Source organism: Stylophora pistillata, chromosome 1, assembly GCF_964205215.1.
Source record: "Stylophora pistillata chromosome 1, jaStyPist1.2, whole genome shotgun sequence".
Classification (NCBI taxonomy): domain Eukaryota; kingdom Metazoa; phylum Cnidaria; class Anthozoa; order Scleractinia; family Pocilloporidae; genus Stylophora; species Stylophora pistillata.
Window position 1 is genome coordinate 36,024,981 of NC_142519.1, and position 20,900 is coordinate 36,045,880.

General features: G+C 40.6%; 1 long non-coding RNA gene and 1 pseudogene across 4 annotated transcripts; one reads left to right on the top strand and one right to left on the bottom strand.

Annotated features, from left to right (window-relative positions):
- The first annotated feature begins 8,711 nt into the window (after positions 1-8,711).
- LOC148742271 (uncharacterized) lies at positions 8,712-12,428 on the top strand (annotated as a pseudogene). Its single transcript, XR_015998884.1, has 4 exons — positions 8,712-9,578; positions 9,967-10,133; positions 11,749-11,900; positions 12,223-12,428. The product of XR_015998884.1 is annotated as an uncharacterized LOC148742271 (transcript).
- LOC148742272 (uncharacterized) lies at positions 10,508-20,004 on the bottom strand. Of its 3 annotated transcripts, none has more exons than XR_015998887.1 (3): positions 18,059-20,004; positions 15,939-16,036; positions 10,508-12,438 (listed from the first exon to the last, which is right to left on the bottom strand). It is a non-coding gene; the product is annotated as an uncharacterized LOC148742272 (long non-coding RNA). The 3 variants fall into 3 exon arrangements; XR_015998886.1 differs by having other exon boundaries at positions 18,041-20,004; XR_015998885.1 differs by lacking the exon at positions 18,059-20,004 and having other exon boundaries at positions 15,939-17,650.
- Positions 20,005-20,900: the final 896 nt, after the last annotated feature.

A 20,900-nucleotide genomic window follows, 5' to 3' on the forward strand; every position in this document is an offset into this window, starting at 1 on the left:
TGATGGGGACTCCTATAGAATACTTTTGTAAATAGATTACCTTAAGCTTTAGTTAGCATTAGATTAGATTAACTTGGAATTATTTACAACTTAGAATTAGTATTAAACAATCCTAGCGTCTACATTAGCCCTAGCCATACCAATATTATAGATTAAGCTTATATTGATATTAGACCTAACTATTTTTGAATTATTTATAACCTTACATTAGTATTAGTAATATCTGATACTCGTATATATTTAAGAACTCTTGAACTTTGGAACTTTGGACTGTTTATTAATAATTAGTTGGGGCCAAGCCCACGTGCGTTAGCACTTTTATTTTGTAATTTAGTTGGTTTGTTATGAATAAACCCTTTTAAAAACTTAAAAATGAGAGGTTGGCTATGCAGTGCTGACGAGCTCTAAGAAGAGCGAAACAGCTGTCCACTGCTGCCGCTTCCAAGGAACCGACGCTGCGCATGCGTAGTTGCTTCAAATTGGTCAGCATGCTGTTTTTATCGAAGATTCCGGGTGGTAGCTCTTTTATCTGGTTGCCATTCAAACCTCTAAGGAAAGGATATAGCAATGATTTAAAAACCTGTTCTGATTTAGTATGTCAGCCTTCCAGGTAACCCACATAGTTACATAGCGGGCTAGTTTACAACTATTCACCGAAGTGGAGGTGGTTAGTGGTGGATATCTACTGAGCCGCGAAGCGGCGAGGTAAATATCGACTGCTAAGCACCGACACTGAGGTGAATAGTTGATTTAGTATATACTAAAACAGTGAGATAATATACACCACCGTCGTTAATTTGAGTGATTTCTTCGCTTGTCACGGATGCAAACCGAGGTGCCATTTTTTCCCGAGTTGCTCGGAGGTAAATAGCAAAGGATATTCGGAGTTTGACTAGCCAATCAGAGCGCGCCTTCAACGCTATCCACTGTTTTAGTATGTACTAAAAGTGAATATCACCAAAACAATTCTTAAGTTAACAGTAGTTGCTTACAGGATGGTCATGCAGCATGCTGTTTTTGATAAAGACTCCGGGTGGTAGCTCTTTTATCTGATTGTTATCCAAATACCTAAGGAAAGGGTATAACCCGATTTTAAAAAGCCCGTTCTGATTCAGTAGATCAGCTTTCCAGACTCAATCAGCGTTGAGAATAAAAACCGAGCTTGTCTGTTCTTGTGTTTTGTTTGTTTTTTTTTTTTTTTCCTTGTGACGATAAGAAGTACTTCTTCACTGAGTGGGAGGGCCGGACGCAAATATAACTGGCTCGAGGTTATGACGTAAGGACTGAGTTCAGCGAGGTCCGTGCGTCAGGATCGAGATGAATGAATGAGTGAATGAGGATGAAAGGATGTAGGATCCGCCTAATGTTGACAGGGTAACTCTCTCGCCTCTCCTTTTCCTGTTGTTTATTTCGTTTTGATGTTAGTACGGTTAGGGCGGAAATCTTCGAAAAGCAATATCATAATACAAGGTGATACATCAAATGACATTAACAACAGGTCGCTGTAATCACAATAGATATAAAGCAACCACTCTTATGCCGTCAACTTCAAGCAAATATACAGACAAACACGTTTTGCGTATAAGGAATTAAAAAAAAGCTCCAAGTAAAGATGGGATGCACGTTTAAAATAAAGTTAACAGGTCTCCATGGATGAAAACTCCTCATATGTTTGAGGAACATTTTGATCAAATATTGTAAATGTCGGGTGCATGGCGGTTTAATTATAAACATCATCGACAAAATATGAAAGTTATTGATAAATTGCTTACAGAACAAGCAGGTTTGTGTTGTGATGGAAGACCTCGGGGGGCAACCCTTCTATCTCGTTGCTATACAATTTCCAACGAAATAGAAAAACTCCCAGATTGCAAAGATTTGATTCGAGCTAGTCATTTCGAAGAGGTTTTAAAGATTAGGAATCAAACAGCGCCATCTGAGTCAATGATGACATAGTGGATTAGATGTGAGGATCACCGAAACAATTCTTAAGTTAACAATAGTTGCTTACAGGCCGGTGAGCATGCTATCGAAGACTCCGGGTGGTAGCTTTTCTATCTGGTTGCCACTCAAAACCCTAAGGAAAGGATATAACCATGATTTAAAAAACCTGTTCTGATTTAGTATATCGGTAGATCAGCTTTCCAGAATCACTTACATAGTAACATAGCGGGTTGGATGTGAATATCACCGAAACAATTCTTAAGTTAGCAATAATCGCTTACACGCCGATCAGCAAGCTGTTCTTATCGAAGATTCCGGGTGATAGCTCTTTTATCTGGTTGTTATCCAAATACCTAAGGAAAGGATATAACGCCATGTTAAAGAACCTGTTCTCATTTGGTAGATCAGCTTTCCAGAATCACTAAGTGTTGAGAATAAAAACCAAGTATTCAGTGTCTTGTCTGTTTAGTGTGAAGAAAAAGAAACATTGTAGGGTAAAACATCGAGCAGATTTCCAGTTAAAAGTGTTGTCTAACAAAGGATCTTTTCAGCAGTGACGTTTATTTAGTACTAACGTGTACTGCTCACAGTAGAGAACGCAGTCAACCAGCGGGACTCGGTCATCTGGCAATTCTTTGACTAATTTTCGTGAAGTACTAAACGTAATTTTATATTTCTTATATGCTTTCATAGACCACTTATTTGAGTCGCACTATTGTCAAATCGTTTAGCTTTGTTACACGCGGAGAGGTTTGTCGGGGTTCTGGAAGAAGAAAAAATAACTTTTTTTCTCAAATTTTCTAAATAAAGATACCAAGTACATGGCGGATTAGATATGAATATCACCGAAACAATTCTTAAGTTATCAATAAATTGCTTAAAGAAAGGTCAGCATCTTGTTTTTTTCAAAGAGTCGGAGTGGTAGCTCTTCCATCTAGTTTCCAATTAAATCCTTATTGAAAGATATATAAAATACTTCTTCAGATTTTTATACCCACCCGTATAATGAATCTGAGAACGGACGCGTTGTTGATTCACTCAAATCTCAGCAACCACCGGGCAGCATGGCTGTTACGTACATACTTGTAAAATGTCATGTACTTGTCAAATAGTTGTAATTACGTATACTAATGTAGACTATATTTAAGACTTGTGTTGTTGGTTACATTGTAATTTTTTTCTGAACAACGAAGTTGCTTCTTTTGATACTACATTTTGGCGACGAAGGTGGAACCTTGAATGGCTGGAAATCAGTTGCCACCGCCTGCTCCGTTACTTACGAATCCTGGCGATCCACCCGTTGTTGGCATTGCTGGTTCCAAAGTTTTCAAACGTACTTGGTCGCACGTGGGTTGGCCGACAAATCCGTTACTGACGTCCGTTGACCGGCGATTCTTTATATTGCCTTGGCACTGAAGGCAGCGTGTACTTTCATCGCTCGATGCAAGCTCTGACTCGTACGAAGAATCTACAGCCGCCCTACACCGACATTTCGGGTCGAAACATATTATAATTATGTCTCGGTATAAGCTTCGCCAAAGGAGTTAACAGGCTGGCGAATCGGTGATACAGTTCGTCGCGGCGTTAAGGGAACTCGCAACGTTCTGCAATTTTGGAGGCCTATATGAAGAAATGATACGGAATCAATTGATTGAGAAGACAAGCGTGAACCGGATCCGAGAACGTCTGCTTTTGGAACCGGACTCCCTAACATTCGATCGTGCACGATCGTGCAATTCAGCTCGCCCTTTAAGTGAAACGGCCATGCTGGAAGCGTACATTGCAACGGTCCCAAGTTAAACACGTCTCACGGAAACATTTTTGTGCTCACGGAGAATCGAAGCACTCTCTCCCTGTAGCAGTTAAGACATCTTCAGAGCGTTGTTACCGCTCTTCGGGAGAACGGTGCACAAACTGTGGTTCTGGTTTACAAAACACACATGACAAGGCCTGTCTCGCTCGTGGGGGGCAGTGTCGATCTCGTGGTAAAGCAAATCATTTTGCGAAATGGTTTCGCTCAAAACCAGCTGCAGTGAAGCCAGTTGATCGACATCCCAATAGGGACGCGAAGGAATCCGTAACGCCCTTTAGCCTGCTAAGTGAGAAGAACGAAACGGGGTACAAGTCTTGCCAGGTCAACATGCAGAATGTGGAGTTAGATCTCCTGATTTATTTGGGTGCTAAGGTGTCTATCATCAGAGAGTCGACCTTTAAGGAACACTTTTCTTCACAACAGCTTGATAGTCCTAATCAGCGCCTGGTCTGTTACAACAACGTGGAAATTGAGGTTCTAGGGGTCGTCAAGTTGTCAGTGCAGTACCACGAACAAAGCGTGGAGATTTTTTCGTTCTATGTTGCCTTGCACGAAACCAGTCTGAGCGGAATTGATCTCCTCAGTAGACTCGGGTTTCAAGTCTCTCATGACAGAGTGCCAGTACAATCGGTCGAACTTGCTTCAAGGTTTCCTGAAGCTTTTCGAGATTTCGGTAAAGTTATTGAGTATAATCACCGTCCTAATATGGACACCACAGTAAAGCCAGTTTCACAGAAGCTGCGGTGTCTACCCCTGGAGGAGATTGATTTTATCGAGAAGATTGATTCATCATCGTGGATCTCAAATCTGGTAGTTGCACGCCCCCCCCCTCCCTCCGGGGAAACTCGTCTTTCTGTTGATTTGCGGGAAGTTGAAAAAGCCATTGTTCCTGACAAGTATCCTCTCCCTTCACAGGAAGAGCTTATGACAGAGTTTTGCGGCTCCATCATCTTCTCCGAGCTAGACCTGCGTAAGAACTATCTGTAAATTCCTATTTCAGCTACATCACTCAACAGACACTAAAATAGTGAACCATTAGGTTTATTTTGCGTGTTTCGGCCGAGCACCAGCGTACAATAATGAAGAAACATACAGAAAACAGTTGCATTCTCGGTAATCGTTACCAAAGCACACGACAAAAAGACATACCGAGAGCTTAGCAACCACTAGCAAACATCGTGGTTAGAACGGCGGCCAGAAAAAACCTGCCATAAAAAACCCCGTAGGGAAAAAGAGACAGGAAATCTGGATAGGAACCAGGCCCAAGCTCACGTAACTTTCCTACTAGGCTATATGCATACTTACAAAAATAAATAAATAAATAAAGAAACTTAGCAATAGCTGAGGAGGTGTCGGCCTAGAATGATTGCCCACGTGCAATCACAAGCTTTAATACTCGTATCACTATACCCATAATGCATCTATACTCAAGGGCCCAGGCCCTTGTCCTACTGCTCTCGTGCCGAAGATATATTTAATTTCCGGCTTATTCGTTGGCACTCAAACGCCAGAAATTCCATTTACACGAAGACAGCAAACACCTTTCTGCATTCATCACCCCTAATGGCGTGTTCCAACACAGGCGCATGCCGTATGGTCTGTCATCCGCTGCGAGTGGGCTCCAAAAGATTCTTTCGTCTATCCTGTCAGGTGTTAAAGGTGCTTTTAATATCATTGATGACATTATTGTCCACAGCAAAGACCCTGAGCAGCATTAATAAAGTTCTCTCTCTTCTTAATGAACATCATCTGTCTCTGAACACTGGCAAATGTGTTTTCAGTGCCACTAAAGTTGATTTCTTCGGTTACAGCGTATCTGCGGTTGGAGTTCGCCCTCTAGAGTCAAATGTAAAGGCCATTTTAGATCTCCCTGAAACCAAGAATACGAAGGAACTGGCTTCTTTCCTGGGTACTACTAATTACTATGTCAAGTTCGTCCAAAATTACCCCCAGCTTGCTGATCCTCTCCGCCTGTTGTTTCGCAAGGATGTTCCTTGGGTTTAGACAGAGCCACAATCGGTGGTGTTTGGTACCCTTAAACGGAATATTGCATCTTCTCCTATCTTGGCGCACTTCAACTCAGATGCACTAACCGTTGTCTCAGCAGATGCTTCAGGTGTTGCCCTCGATGCCGTTCTTTCACCGCTGATCGATGGCTAAGAGTACCCTGTGGCTTTCTCATCGAAGACGTCTAAAACTGAACGGAAGTATTCAACAGGCGAACGGGAAGCCTTAGCATATATTTTCACTAGTGAACATTGACATAATTTCCTTTTTGGTTGGAAATTTCTCTTACGAACGGATCGTGTGGCTCTACGAGCATATTAATCAGCACAAGTGGCTCCGATCATAAACCTGTGCGTTTATACAGATGGGCAGAACGTCTTCCCCACTGCAACTCTAAAGTTCAATACATTCCTGGAAGTACCAATTATGTTGCTGACATGCTCAGTGGGCTGATGGTCGCTAAGCCAGGTGCTGAGGACTTGCTTGATTCTGACCTAAGCTACATTTTGAAAGTGAACCTCTCATTCCTTGCATTGTCACTCCGAACGAACTCCTGGAAGCCTCCAGAGACAACTTAGTCCTCCAGCAGGTTGCTGCGTACATTGAGAACGGTTGGCCAGGGAAAGTCGCAGAGGAATTTATCGCCTACTTTCAGCTTCGATCCTTCCTCGCTATTTTTAATCAGTGCTGCGTTGCCCGTAGAACATGTGCCATAATTCCTGAGTCTTTACAAGCGCGAGTACTCCGCATGGCTCATGATAGTCATCACGGTATCGTGCGCATAACGTAGAGATGTAGAGAGGCAGTTTAATGGCCGAAGATGAACACTCACGTGGAATTAACAGTTGGTCCTTGAGCGTGAAGCTTGCGCACGAAGTAGAAAATCAGTCAAGCCTGTGCAACGTCCATTGCAACCATTCCATGGCCTGCTCGCCCATGGCAACATCTTCAGATAGATATTGTAGAGAATTCGTTGCCCCTCCGCTTTCGCATAAGTTGTCCATGTTGTCCATGATCCTGATTCTAAGTGGTTTCAAGAGTCATGCAGTAGTTACGTCACTTCCGATACAGCTATGAAGACACTTCAAGAATTGTTCACCAGATGGGGACTACCAGAAGCTGTCACTACTGACAATGGACCCCAATTCACATCTTTCGAGTTTACTGAATTCTTGCGCTGACAAGGGACTGAACATCGCGTTACGTCTCTTTACAATCCTCAAAGCAACGGTGGCGTATAACGGTTCAACAGGACCATAAAGGAGGGAATCAAGGCATCCATGGAGGAAGGAAAACCGTTCGCCGAAGCGGTTCAAACGACACTGCAATTATCGTACTACTAAACATGCTCTCACAGGAACATCTCCAGCGGAGATAATGATTTTCCGAAAGCTTATCTTGCTGTTGGATAATTTGAAGCCCCCTCAAACCCCTCATCACGCAGTTGACAGGGTCATCCTCAAATGTAACACCAAGCAGCTGGAGCTTGGTTTTACGCTCCTTTACTGTATATCGTAAGACACAGCCATGGAACCTAGATAAAACAATGTTATTAAAGCGAAAATAAGACACAACCGTCAGCCATGTCCGTTCTCCTTGGGTCTTCCATCAATGATTTAGTCAGCGCGAACTTGATGAGTTTTTTTTCTTTGCTCAGATGAAACAAGGGATAAAGAGGAGATAAGAAACCACTGCTACCATTAAAACTATCATATGAACAGCATTTGCAACATGACAATCATCCTTGTGACGAGACGGTTTCTTAGAATCTGCACTCAAAACCGTGGTAACCTAACACGACATACATAAAAATCGTAAACAGCTTGATAAATACAGATTACACCGACAAGTACTCGTTCAAAGTCAAGCCGGAGACTCCATAATCCAAGTAAACAGTAGGTGAATTTTAGAATTGTCAATAAAAAGCGGTAGCTTTCATTGACATCTTGCAACTGTCTGTTTGATCGGAACCCCACATATGTTCGTTGATTAGCAAGAAGAGGCGATCGTTCTTCTTCTTGATCTTCTGCTTCTCTTTCAGCATCGGTCGGGTTAGCTGTTTTTTGAGAAGCTAACGAAACATAACACGGAATTAATCGCGACAATTCTTTGCTTGTCGGTACTTCGTTTCCTTCCGTTTTCTAGTCTTACTTCAATACACCGGAAGTATTGGCTTTTTTGTATTATCTTGTTTCATATTGTTTTTCTTGTTGGTTTTATAATTTATCGCTTCAATCTTCTTTGTCTTTATTAACAGCTTTTCATATCAAATTCAGAAATTTCGGTGGAATATTTTGCTTTAATTTCCGGCACGCTCTGGGTATTCTTTACTGTATATCGAGGCCCTCGTACCCTTGCTCTTCAGCTTCTTCTCAAGCCTGAACAGAATTATCAGGGGCGGATCTAAAAATCGAAGAAATTGCGGCGAGAGTGCACCACCCAAACCCGTTCATCCAAAAAATTAACTCCCAAAAAAATCAGCATGCTTACAGCATTCTGGGAGCATTTGTGACCAAAACTTACGGCATCCGAAAGCAAAATTTTAGATTTTTTAAACGATGCCAACAAACGAAATCGTATTGGTTAGAAAATTATTTACAAAGTGATCCCATTGCATTCACACGACCTACTAACAAAGATGACAAATCCCTTCACTGCAGGAGGTTAATAAAGGTCATCCTTCCCTAGTTACGTTCAGCGTAGTCGTCGATTACTGTATCATAATCCGAGGATATTTGCATTTGCACTCAAAACTGAGGCATTAGATGGTATAATTGTCAAGGTACAAGAGTAACTGAAGTTACCTATCCTGTTATGCGCGGAAAAAATCTTTCAGGTACGTTGATGCCAAGGTTACTTAAAAAGCCGTGGGCATTAATCCTGCGAGAAAATTTGCGTTACCTCGAAAAAAGATTACAAGTTATGGAAACTGAAACCACGTCATGGATCCGCAGCGGTTTAAAATAAATTGACACGTGACAAAATAAAAACGAAAGCCATGATCAGAATTATTCCCAGCTGATGTAACTTATAAATTACGCACTTTGAGCTTAAACCGCTAAAGACGAACAAGGAGTCGGTTTGAGTCAAATAGCCTGTGATCAATGATGGCAGAGGAAGAACATCTTATGCGAGGGGAACATGAGGATCAGAACATTGAACCAATGAGGCCGGCCGTTCAACGAGGACAAACGTATTTGCATTTTCGGTTGGGAAGGAAGCCACAGCTGGTTAATACATCCACTCGAATCATTTTAATGATTTTCAAAGATATCTTCTGTTCGCTTGGTTTATGGAGTCATCGGCCGTGGAACTACGTCCCCCGCCTTCTATTTGTTATAATCTGTGCTGCTCAAGTATCCTACCAACTCTTTTTGGACCTAAAATGTCCGTTCTTCAACTGCAACTTCTATGAAAAACTTCTCAACATTACACTTACGACGGGTTTTCCAGAAATTCAGGAGGCGTGCTCTTCACTATTTTCCCTTTCAGCTCTTCTTTCATATGCTGTTTTCATAAAAAGTGTAACGACATCCAGGGGCAAAGACTCTGTTTTGGTGCCACCTTCGGAATTAATGATCGAAGATAGTGAAGAAACAGCTATAATGTGGTTGCTTGTTGGATTCGCCGGTTGGATTTGTTTCCTCCCTTTTTATCGGGTTGGCACTTTTTCTTTATTGTGTGATTCATAATCATGATTATCCAGACAATTTGTATATTGAAGGCATCTCAACGATCGTTGTGTTAGTATTATTGGTTTACTGGGCTTCAGTAAACACTTATCACGCCTTTGCCGTCAGTTCTTCATCTTTAGGTAAACATTTCATACCTATTTTCTTGATTTAAGAGCTCGCAAGTCATTCATTGCTCGTTTTTCACCCCTAAAAAATGAGCTGAAACTGGAGTTTGTTATGAAGTCAGTTAAGTTCAGTAAGAATCTCATCGTACTACTCGTCCATTCTAAGTGTAACGTTAGTTCAAGGGGTGCATGCTACAACTGGAGAAAGGAGGTTGTTCGTCGTCTCAAACAACGAACATGCATGATTAAATAGAGCTAGAGAGGTAGACAGACGAGACTCGACACAAGTTTTTGCGATCCCGGTTCGTTTAACAACCTTAGTATTTCTCAAATTTCCTTTAAGAACTATACTTACACCTACACCACTATCTACTGGCCTTGTTGTTGTTTTTTTTTACCTCAGGCACAATAGCCAAAGACACTTTGAGGCTTATCCGGGACATTGAGAATGGAACCCTCGATGATGTCATTAGAATTCATGAGGACTTGTGTACAGTTGTCCTAACCACAGTGTCAGCCTACAGAGTGGTTTGTGTTGCACTGGTTTACCTACGGAGCTGGCCTTGTTGTAAGCAAAGGATAAAACTGAGCCGCGATTGCTTCTCGGAGTGGGAAGCTGCGGTTCCTGAAGGGGTACCACAGGGGACGAAATTGGGCCCCTGGCTGTTCCTTATCATGATAAATAATATTTCTGTAGCAGACACAATTCTTTGGAAATACGTTGACAACACCACTCTTGTCGAATCAGTATTGAAGAATGAGTCTAGATACATGCAATTACGTGTAAATGAACTTGTAAGATAGTCAGAAAAAGATGGTTTCCAATTCAATGAGTCTAAATGTAAAGAACTGAGAATATCATTCTCCAGATCAGGTAGTCTGTTTGATCATATTGTTGTGGGGGTTTTACCACTCGCTTGGCGAATTAACAAGAGGTACTGAGACTCTGTAATTTTCTTCTTTATTCTCCTATACTGCCGCTTCTACTACAGCTAATTTTCTCTCTCTTTCTCCACTGCTTATTTCTACTACTTTCAGCAAGGAGTGCCCCAGTATTAAATAGAAAATTCACAGACATGTTTGGGTTAGCTAACCGTGGGAATTTCCAAAACAGGATATTCAGTGTGGGTAAAACTCAAGGTCAGTTTTACCAACCCAAACATGACCACCTAGCAAACTAGTTATCCTCAACCATAACAAGCGATTAAAATGTCTAGCCCGGTAAGAACTGAGCCAAGTTCAAGCACACGCTAAAAATAAATGATCCAAACTATAGATTCATCAAAATAGCACGTAGGGGCGAAAAGGCGAGACTTAATAAAACAAAAGGTAAACCTAAAAATACTAGAAATATCAATCCTTGAAAACGCTCTACAACAATATTACTGTCAATGACAAGCAAATCGAAGTTGTTTCATCCGCAAGGTTGTTAGGAGTGATAGTCTCGGACAACCTCAGGGGGAACGCACATGTAGAATCTATATGCAAAAAGGCTACGAAGCGTCTGTACTTCCTAAAACAGCTAAAGCGCGCTAAAGTTCCATCTGAGGATATGCTACTTTTCTATACAACATGTAAACGCCCTGTATTAGAATATGCGTGCCCAGTTTTTCATCATTCTTTGCCGCAATATCTGTCCAATGAAATGGAAAGGTTGCAAAAACGCGCGTTGCGGATGATTCAACCTGACTTATCCTACGCTGAGGCTCTAGTAGCTCTTGACATTGCGTCACTGTACGAGAGGAGGGAGATCTTGTGTGATGCTCTATTTGATCAGATTGTAAGGGACGAAAACCACAAGCTCCATGATCTGCTGCCTCCACGCAACGAGTCCACATATCGCACCCGCAGCCAGAGATACTTCAAGCTACCGATTTGTAAGACAACTAGGTTCAAAAACACATTTATCATGGCGAACAGTTTTAATTATTAGTAGCTATTTTAATTTTTTGTATTTTGGTTTTTGATACTTCTCTTATTGTATCTTATTGTAAATTACATTTTGCGGCTTTTATTGTAGTTATCTTAGAGTAAGAGATAATTTATTCCCATTGTAAAGTAAGTCGTATTTCAGCCGGCCCGGGTGCTGCAAGGATTTTACTTCCTAATAAAGCTATCTATCTATCTATCTATCTATCTATCTATCTATCTATCTATCTATCTAAGCTATCTATCTGTTGTTTTCTTTATATATATATATATCTGAGGAATTATCGGAAGGCAAAAATGATAGCTCCTGCGTGTGCAAAATCTACATCTGCCCAGCCTTCGTTCGTTCCTTCTACATTTTTATGCTCCCGTGTGTTTACGCTGCTAAGATCACCAACGCATGCTCAGGTAGGAGTAGAGAAAGCTCAATAAAGTCATAAGCAGTCACTGTTCACTTGAGCAGAGACACGTTCGTGATCTAGCTGCCTGTCCGGCCTTAATATTGACTTACAGAGTGAAGTGGCCCATAATTAACCACTAAACCAACTTTGAGCAAAACCCCTTAGTCCTTAAGCTTGTGATGGAGTTTTAATTTCAAATACAATTTATAATGAACTGAAACCACAATTAAAAAAAAATTGAATCTTCCGTTAAATTTGTTTTTGTCTCCTTCGCATGTTGGTTTTGATCCCAGAATTCGAACTAATGAACTTTTTTCCTGCTTTCAAAGGAATCTACGATCGAATTAACTGCACCGCATCTGATGATTGGAATGAGGGACACCCGTTCAAAGATCGTCGCCACATCTTTTTGTTCATTTCTTATGCTAGAAACAGAGACTGCGGTTTCAAAGTCGGCGGAATAACATTTAATTCTTTCCTGGCCTGGTTCTCCTTTTTCTTTGGACTCCTTGGGTTGTTGTATCACTTCGTTTAACATGTTCAACCTAAAAAAGAACCATGCCACAAGAGTTGCCTGAATGACTTGTCATTATTTGTTTAACCTCTAGAGAGGGGGTGTGGAGGATTTTGGTTGTGTCGCGACAAAAATTACTTGATCTCCCTAAGGCTTTGTAATATTCTAATGATCCCCCCCCCTACCTCGTTAGCGGTGAATTAGCAGTTAATTTTCTGTAGTCTCTCCTCTGTGCTGTTTTGGCGATGAGTGATCCTCTCCTCCTTTCCCTCTGAAAACCACGCGGTCCCCCCAAAATCCCAATTCTTGGTATCGCATGTTCATGGGGATATTGAAGCTCAAGGTGGTTCGTACTAGTTTCCTCGCGCGGGGAACAGATAACTCTTGCGTCACGCGCGAGAGAAACGTGTGAAAGAAGCGCGAGATTAAAAGACGAAAATTTAAAACAAAGATGGCGGCGCGAAGATTTTTTTCTACTTTTGTGAGAAGTTCACCTAAGAGTGTGTATTTGATGTGTTGAGCGGCCACTGTGAATGCAGGGATAGAAACTGAGATAAAGAAGACGATATTCGGAGAAGTAAACGTTGCATTACTTCACATCTAAAAGAAATATTCAACCGATATGAAATCTTGCGACGGCGAAAACAGAAGAATCAAGTGAAGGACAATCTACCTGAAGGGGAAGAAGACTTTGAAACTTAAAGGAAAATAATATGATATAGCCAGAAGTCGTGTGTAGGATTTTTAAGATGAGCCTGGGAGGCTGTCTTTGACAGCTGTTTAATGATTTTCTTAGCAGTAAACGTCTGTGAACATCAGATCGTAGGAGCTCGCGCGAGCACACGCAATTGTCAGTGGTAGCTATAACAGATCATGAGCAAATGTCGATCTTATAGAATCCAGATTTTTAAATGCGCGAGAACGCGCGTGGAAATTGCTAAACTCACGAAAGCTATTGCATGAAAACAAGTCCGGTGACCCCTTCTTTTTATTGTTCTAATATGATGATAACGTCCAAAGGAATCATCAGAAAAAAAAACTAGAAAATTCTACGGAAGGAAATTTGCGATGTATGAAAATTGCCTTTTTTCTAGATTTTCTGAAATTCCGCTCCGTAGAATTTTTTAAAAATCTTTGTGCATTTTCCTTTTCAAGTGCCAAAAGCAATCACTGAAAAAAATCACAGGGTCACCGGGTTAGTTTTCGAAGTATTTAAGCCACAAGCTAAAAAATGCCTCTGAACTAGCCTATGAAAGCGTTGCCATGGAAACTGCTAGTGACGAAATGACACCTATTTTTGGATAACCAATGATTATATAATTCAACCCCGTAAAAGCGTTCAACTGGCCTTGGCCAGTCTTTCTGTTGTATTCTTTCAAAGTTACAAACCATCAAAAAGATGAAAACCGGTACTAGCCACCTTACAACTAATCGACGCATAATGTACTCTTCCTCACTGACAGGAAGAGAGGGTATAATTTACCCTTGGAAATCACAGTCAATTCCTCTGAAACTTTTGATCATACGTTTTTGGCAATTTTAACCATGAGAATATTGTGTTGGATCCGGCGATATACCTTGATGATAATATTCTCCTTATCATCTTTTCTGATTGAAAATGTATTGATATTATAAAGATAAATTCCGTTTTGGTCACTCCTGAGAAGGGGACAACTTGCAAAAAAACAGAAAAAAAAATGTCGGAGCTCTTTAAAACAGAGAGAGATTTTGACACTATCAAGTGATGGGCTCCTGTCAGAATTCAATCTCTTTCCCAGGTTCCCCTCCTAGGCCTGGATCTTAGGGGTCTCTCGCTCAACCCTATCACCCCCTGAGTGTGACCGGCTTCCAATTTCTCCATACGATATCATTTTTGAATGTAAAGGTTATGAGAATTATGGAAATGATCTCCTGATTGTCAACATGTTGTCCTCGTCACTATCATAGGAAATGTAAGAGGATCATTGTGGCCAATATAACTTTTAATGTTTAAATGGTGAAGCGAGGAGAGAAACTTCAGTGAACATAGATTACCAACGAAGCTTGCTAGTTGGTTATCGGTCTTCGCTTGTTCTTAATTTGATCGCCGAGTAAGAGTTAACAAATGGTCAACACCACAGCGTACACTATTAAGTTATGGATGCACGCAGGAGGTTGCTAGGCACGAAAAAAGCGTAAGAGTCCCGCGAGGCGATGGCGGAGAGCGACTCTAGCTTCTTGAGTGCTTAGCAGACCTCCCAAGTACATCCATAACTCAATGGTGTACACTGTGACATTTACCATTTGTTTTATAAGATAACATTGACACATTGTAGCAAAAGAGTTTTCTTTTATTTAACAAATCTTACGTGACCACAAAAAACAAGCGCGCGCGGAAAACTAGTCTTTACATTTGCTCACGTGAGCAGTGTACATCCATGGGCAAATGGTGGACGCTGAATTGACCAATAAGTGCGTGCGCTTTACTGTGGTTATGTTATAATTGAATTTGATAAACTTTAATAAACTTTCCGATATGGTTATTTCAAGGTATTTTTTTGTTTACTCAGAATATGAGAAAAGCGAATGTCCTTTCCTGTTTTTTTTTTTTTTTAATGATGTGGAAATATTTTGAATGGATATCATTTTATATTACCTGGGTGTTTACCTATATGATAGCTTTTGCCAAAATATATTATAATTTTAACAGTAATACGTTGTTTAGAGTCGTATGATACCTTGATACTGTTAGAAATTTTTGTCAGTATTTTGTTGTAAATAGTCGAATAAATGTTATTGTGCCTTTGAATATTAACTGAAACTAACAAGGGATTTTTTTTATCTAAAATGCTGATGGACTCAACCAAAAACGTGCTCTAAAAATGAGCTGCGATTTTTTAACGTAACTCTGAATCATGAAGTTATCTCTTTCACTCTCAGCAGTGACCAGGAAATAATTCTTCCTCACAATATCATAAGCTACTATGCACGTAGGTGATGAGAATAAAGAAAAATATCAACAAGGGATCCTTATTTCACTTATGAAACACCAAGTTCTCAGAAGCAACATTATGGAAAATGAAGGACACACACTGTAAGGAAGTTACAACTGAGTTCTTGGAAGTGAATAAAACACTCAAAAATAAACATTCTTTTTTTGGCATCTTGCTTAAAAACCCTTGACTTAAAATCAGGACACTTCTAAATCCAAGCATGAGTGAAAGAAATGTGAAAAGTTGTTGATTTTACTGTAACGATGAGTATACATCGTTCGCGATCGATCCTTTATGGAAATCAAACTAAAAAAAGGTATACGCCCTTTGATTAAGACATAGAACATAAGCTGTTGAAAAAGACCCCTGGAAAAGAGAGATTTTCACTGTGTAAATCAAAGCTGTTCTAAGTCCCTCATAATCAAAATTCCCTTTAACTTAACCACAATTGGATAGTTAATGTTGTAGAGCGCCGGCCTGCCAAGCGGGAGGTCGAGGATTCAAGCCCCAGACTGGACCAACACTCAGGGTCATAAAATAACTGAAGAGAACGTGCTACCTTTGCCATGACATCTGCAAACGGTCAGACATACAAGTCTTCTCTTTTAAATAAACTGTGGGCCTCGTCTCCTACATCTTCCTCTGGTTAGTAGGTAACTTAAAAAAAAAGCGGAGCACTTCTCAGCTTTGTGGTCTGGATTTGTTATTGTTTATATTCAGATCTTCATTTAAACCAGCTTTAAAGCTGAATAGGGCCAGTCATTCTATAATCTCCCTCGCAGCCGTTTTTTTGGATGTCACGCAACGCTCCCCCAAAAGAACGGCTGCTGACAACCGAACTACATTCCTTTCTCATTGTCCTTGCGGTTTGGTCGCGGTCTATTGAACAGACCAATCACATAACAGAAAATCTGAGTGACGTAAGGTTTCACGCGAAAATGTGGATGTTGGGAGAAACACTTTAGAAATTTGTCAATGAGAGCTCGAAATGTTTCACATGTTCATCGTTGTGCCCTGGTAAAGATAGAGTATATATTTTTGGGAAAACTTTTCACAATTTCGTTGAAATTATAGAATCTACGCTTAACATAGACGTCAACTGCCACGCCAACGACACGAACGCTAGATTGTTTGAGCGGTTGTTAAAGTTTCAGCGAGCAACTGAGAAAGTAGAAGAAGCTAAAAACTGAACTGAAACTCTTTATTCGCACTATTTCAAGAGATTACTACAGATTATAAAAGTCATAATATATAAGAAACAGTAAATTACATCAATAATCAAAAGGAAATACAAGACGCCTTTCAGTCTAGGCCAAGGGCTAAACGCTTGCTTCGACCTACAGATGGAGATCAGGAGGAAAAAAGCGCGTGCTTGCCGTCAACAAACCGGGCGAAGCTTCGAGAACACTGCACTTTAGGTCGGCCAACGTCTCCTACACTACTTGTACTTCTTCATTTGCCAGTCCGCTGCTAGCTGGAGTGAACCCGATTAGTTATGTTCGTGGCTTCTTACCACCGGTACAGGAAATCGGATCGGCCCGAATTATCGAGTGTTTCCGCACGTTGGTACAACGCAACAACAATAACAATAATATGACCATTTTCATCAGTAACATGGTCAAACACGAGCGAGAGTGCTTGATATATTAACGATTTCCCGGATCCTGTAGGCAATTTAACAAAAACATCTTCTTTCTCGACTAAAACTTTTTTAATTGCAAGCTTCTGGTGAGCTTTAAGCTCGAAAATTTTGAACTTTGACGACGCTTTGCGAAAAGCTCCTTCAAGCACAGGCAGCCCAAGCTCACTACTAGAAAAGCGGACGTGACTCAACGTGTTGCGCAACGTTTTATATTTATAAAGGTTTGTATGGGATGTTATCGGTTTGCCTTAAAAGAGAGAAAAAAATGTCTTGTTTTGAAATAAAATGGACTTACCTTATTGCTTTGTTGTTTTCTTTGTTGATTCCGAGCGTCTCAGGTCATTTTGAAGCGTTTTCGGCGAGTTAGCGCTATGTTGGTGTTGTTCAACACCAACATAGCAACACCAACATAGCGCTAACTCGCCGAAAACGCTTCAAAATGGCCTGAGACGCTCGGAATCAACAAAGAAAACAACAAAGCAATAAGGTAAGCCCATTTTATTTCAAAAAAAGACATTTTTTTCTCTCTTTTAAGGCAAACCGATAACATCCCATACAAACTTTTATAAATATAAAACGTTGCGCAACACGTTAAGAGTCACGTCCGCTTTTCTAGTAGTGAGCTTGGGCTGCCTGTGCTTCAAGCACCGCCATTTGTCTTGTGTTTTCCACATGAGGATCGCGATAGAAAACGATATCTGATTGGACGAATCTCAAAAGGTAAGTCTGGCGCGAAAAGGTTCCTGAAAATGGAACCCGAGCTGTGATTGGCCAATTCGGAGAAAGGAATGTAGTTCGGTTGTCAGCAGCCGTTCTTTTGGTGGAGCGTTGCGTGATATCCAAAAAAAAAACGGCTGCGAGGGAGACTAGTCATTCTACGGATCGCAAATAAATAAAAAAAATTAAATAAATAGACTAATCAATGAATTTGGTTATATGAAAATCATATATGGTACTGCGGTTTCATGAAATATTCATGTAGTAGTGGAAATAAGGTTTGAAAAAATTCAGGCCCGTACGGTATTTGAATCCATCACCTCTGCGATACTGGTGCAGTGCTCTACCAACTGAGCTAACAAGCCAACTGGGAGCTGGTCATTATGTTGGTTCGTATTAAACCTGTTGAAATGATAAACTAATGAATTTGAATGTATGAAAAACATATACGTGTGCTGCGGTTTCATGAAATTTATGAAAGCGACCTTCGCAGTAATGAATCCTACTTATGTAGTAGTGGAAATAAGGTCTGAAAAAAGTTCCGGCCCATATGAGATTTGAATCCATGGCCTTACTACTACATTATGGCATGCCGTATGGGATAATATTGTTGGCGCAAAAATATAGTGCAAAAGTTAAATATATATATGTCATGGATGAAATAAATATGATATGAATGGAATATATATGGCATGGACCAAATACGATATAAATATGGGGCAAATGCGCGAAAAATATATATGGTTATTGTGCCCATTGACAATTTGGTCAGCGGAAGATTGATAAAAAATAACATAGCGGCTCGTGACAGGATTGATGATTTAGAGCAATTTTTCGAGAGCTCTATTCCATCCCTTTTTCGTCAAGCTCGTAGAAATCTTCACTCTGAAAACATCAATGTCTTGGAGTATTTTGAACGCCGATTAGATGATCATGCCTACATTGTTAGGTGTTTCATATTTGAGTGCGAAGTGCAAAGCACTGGCGACAGTTTACTTGAGCCACTTTATCTCTTGTACTAAGAAATCATCGGCTTAAGAAGTCAGTTTCTAAATATTTGTTGCACGCTTCGAGACGATGCTTCTGAAAGTGGATTTTCTTGAAGTTTCAGGGTTTGAACTTGAACTATCGGAAGACCTAGCTTGCAAGGCTTCTTTGAATTGAGGATGATCAATAGTCTGTCGAACAAGTAAGTCGACAGTGGGAGTAGAGTTGGCCATAATTATTCGATTCCTCGATCAGATACCAAGTTTTCGCGCTTTCCAAAATAACGCCGCTGGCAAATGTGATACCGGGCACAATAGCCGTATATATTTTTCTTACTTTTGTCCTACGTCATATTTAACAATTATTCCACGAGCGCGCGTTGGATATGAGATGATAGATAGCCAACGAGGCGCGTGGCGCCGAGTTGGCTATAATCATCTCGTATCCAACAAGCGCGGCTGGAATAATTGTTTTATTAAAAACGCCCCCGAGGAATTATTATTTTGTAAGGAGAAACCGGATTTTTTAGCTCCCTTTTGATTTTAAGCTGACGCGTACGCTTACCATATTTGTAGATTATGGTATATTGGCTCATATATCATAATGGCTAAGCCAATAAAAAGTCTTGAATAGCATTATCCAATGATCCAGTTTTTAAAAATTCATTTATTCAGTACCATATATTGACCTGGTCCATGCCATATATATGTTACACACATATTCTATTCTGTCCGGGTCGGACACATATAGCGGCGTCGATGTCGAATAACAACAGAACAGCTCATTAAACCAACGAATTTAATGACGGCGAAGAATTCCAATGTTTACAAAACCCTCCGGTCGTCCTTTCATCATAAATTACGAGACTCAGGAAGCCGTAAAAACCATATGATGAAAGGCGGTAAACGAAAGAAAAGAAACAGTCTCACGTACCTAAATTATTTACAAGCGCTTCACCAAGTGCGTAAAAAAGGGTGGAAAAATAAAAATTACTACTGAAAGATTGTGGTCTACGTGACAAACAAAAAAATGGGGAACGGAACGGAACGGACTAACATAAAACCTTGTTGAGGAATAGCCTAACATATTCATATATTTATTTGATCCATGCCATCTATACGTAGCTTTTGCATTTTATTTTTTGGGCACACAATATTGTCCTATATGGCACCCGATACTACATAGCTAACCGCCTCCCGGTTAGCTCAATTGGTTAGAGCGCCGGATTGTACATGTGTTGTGCAGGAGGTCGAGGGTTCGAGCCCCGGCCGGACCAATACTAATGAGGAGAATTTGCTACCTTTCTATAATATCAAGAAATGAATAGATATCCTAGTCTTCTCGGATAAGGATGAATAAACCGTAGGCCCCGTCTCCTGCAGGGTTAGGGGTAGGAGACGTTAATTTCCCACGCACGAGATTACTGTGTGGTGGATGTCCTCCACTGCGGTGGGATGGGTGGGTTTACTGGGCCCCCAATAATTGGCGCAAGCTGTTGCGGTGTCCCTGCCTGTCGGCGAAGCTAATAAACTAAACTAAGTAGATAATTTGGATATATAAACTAAGTTGAAATGGTAAATTGGCCACCGTAACGATTACCAAAGCTGACGTTTCGAGCGTTAGCCGTTCGCCTTTCGCTCCGACGAAGGGCTAACGCTCGAAACGTCAGCTTTTGTAATCGTTACGGTGGCCAATTTACCATTTCAACTTTGTTGATATATCCAAATTATTTCGTTACCCCCACCGACGCAGCCCCAAACAGTTTCTTTAGAAACTATCAGCCTTTAAACTAAGAAGGGTTCAATACTGCGAGGATCGCTTTCATACATGAATAGTTTAGTTCATTAAATTCAATCATCCAACTTGCAAACGATCAAACTAAGTGGGCCACGGTCAGGTGATGGCTGAGGTGGAGAAAAGAGAACATAAAATACGCCTATCTATGTAAAGGTAAGTTGATCCTTGTATTTGTAATATACTTATACTTATGTGATTCAAGGTATTTCGGAGAATCGTTTTCACTGATATACCCACCAGTCGTATAGTGCGATCCTTCAGGTGAAGTTAGTCTTGAAAACAGCTGTTTTCAGTTGTAGTGAGTAATGTTTGTACAATCTCAGCGGATGTCATGATAACAGTTAAGTGAAGAAATTTTCAGATTCGAATGTGTTGCTA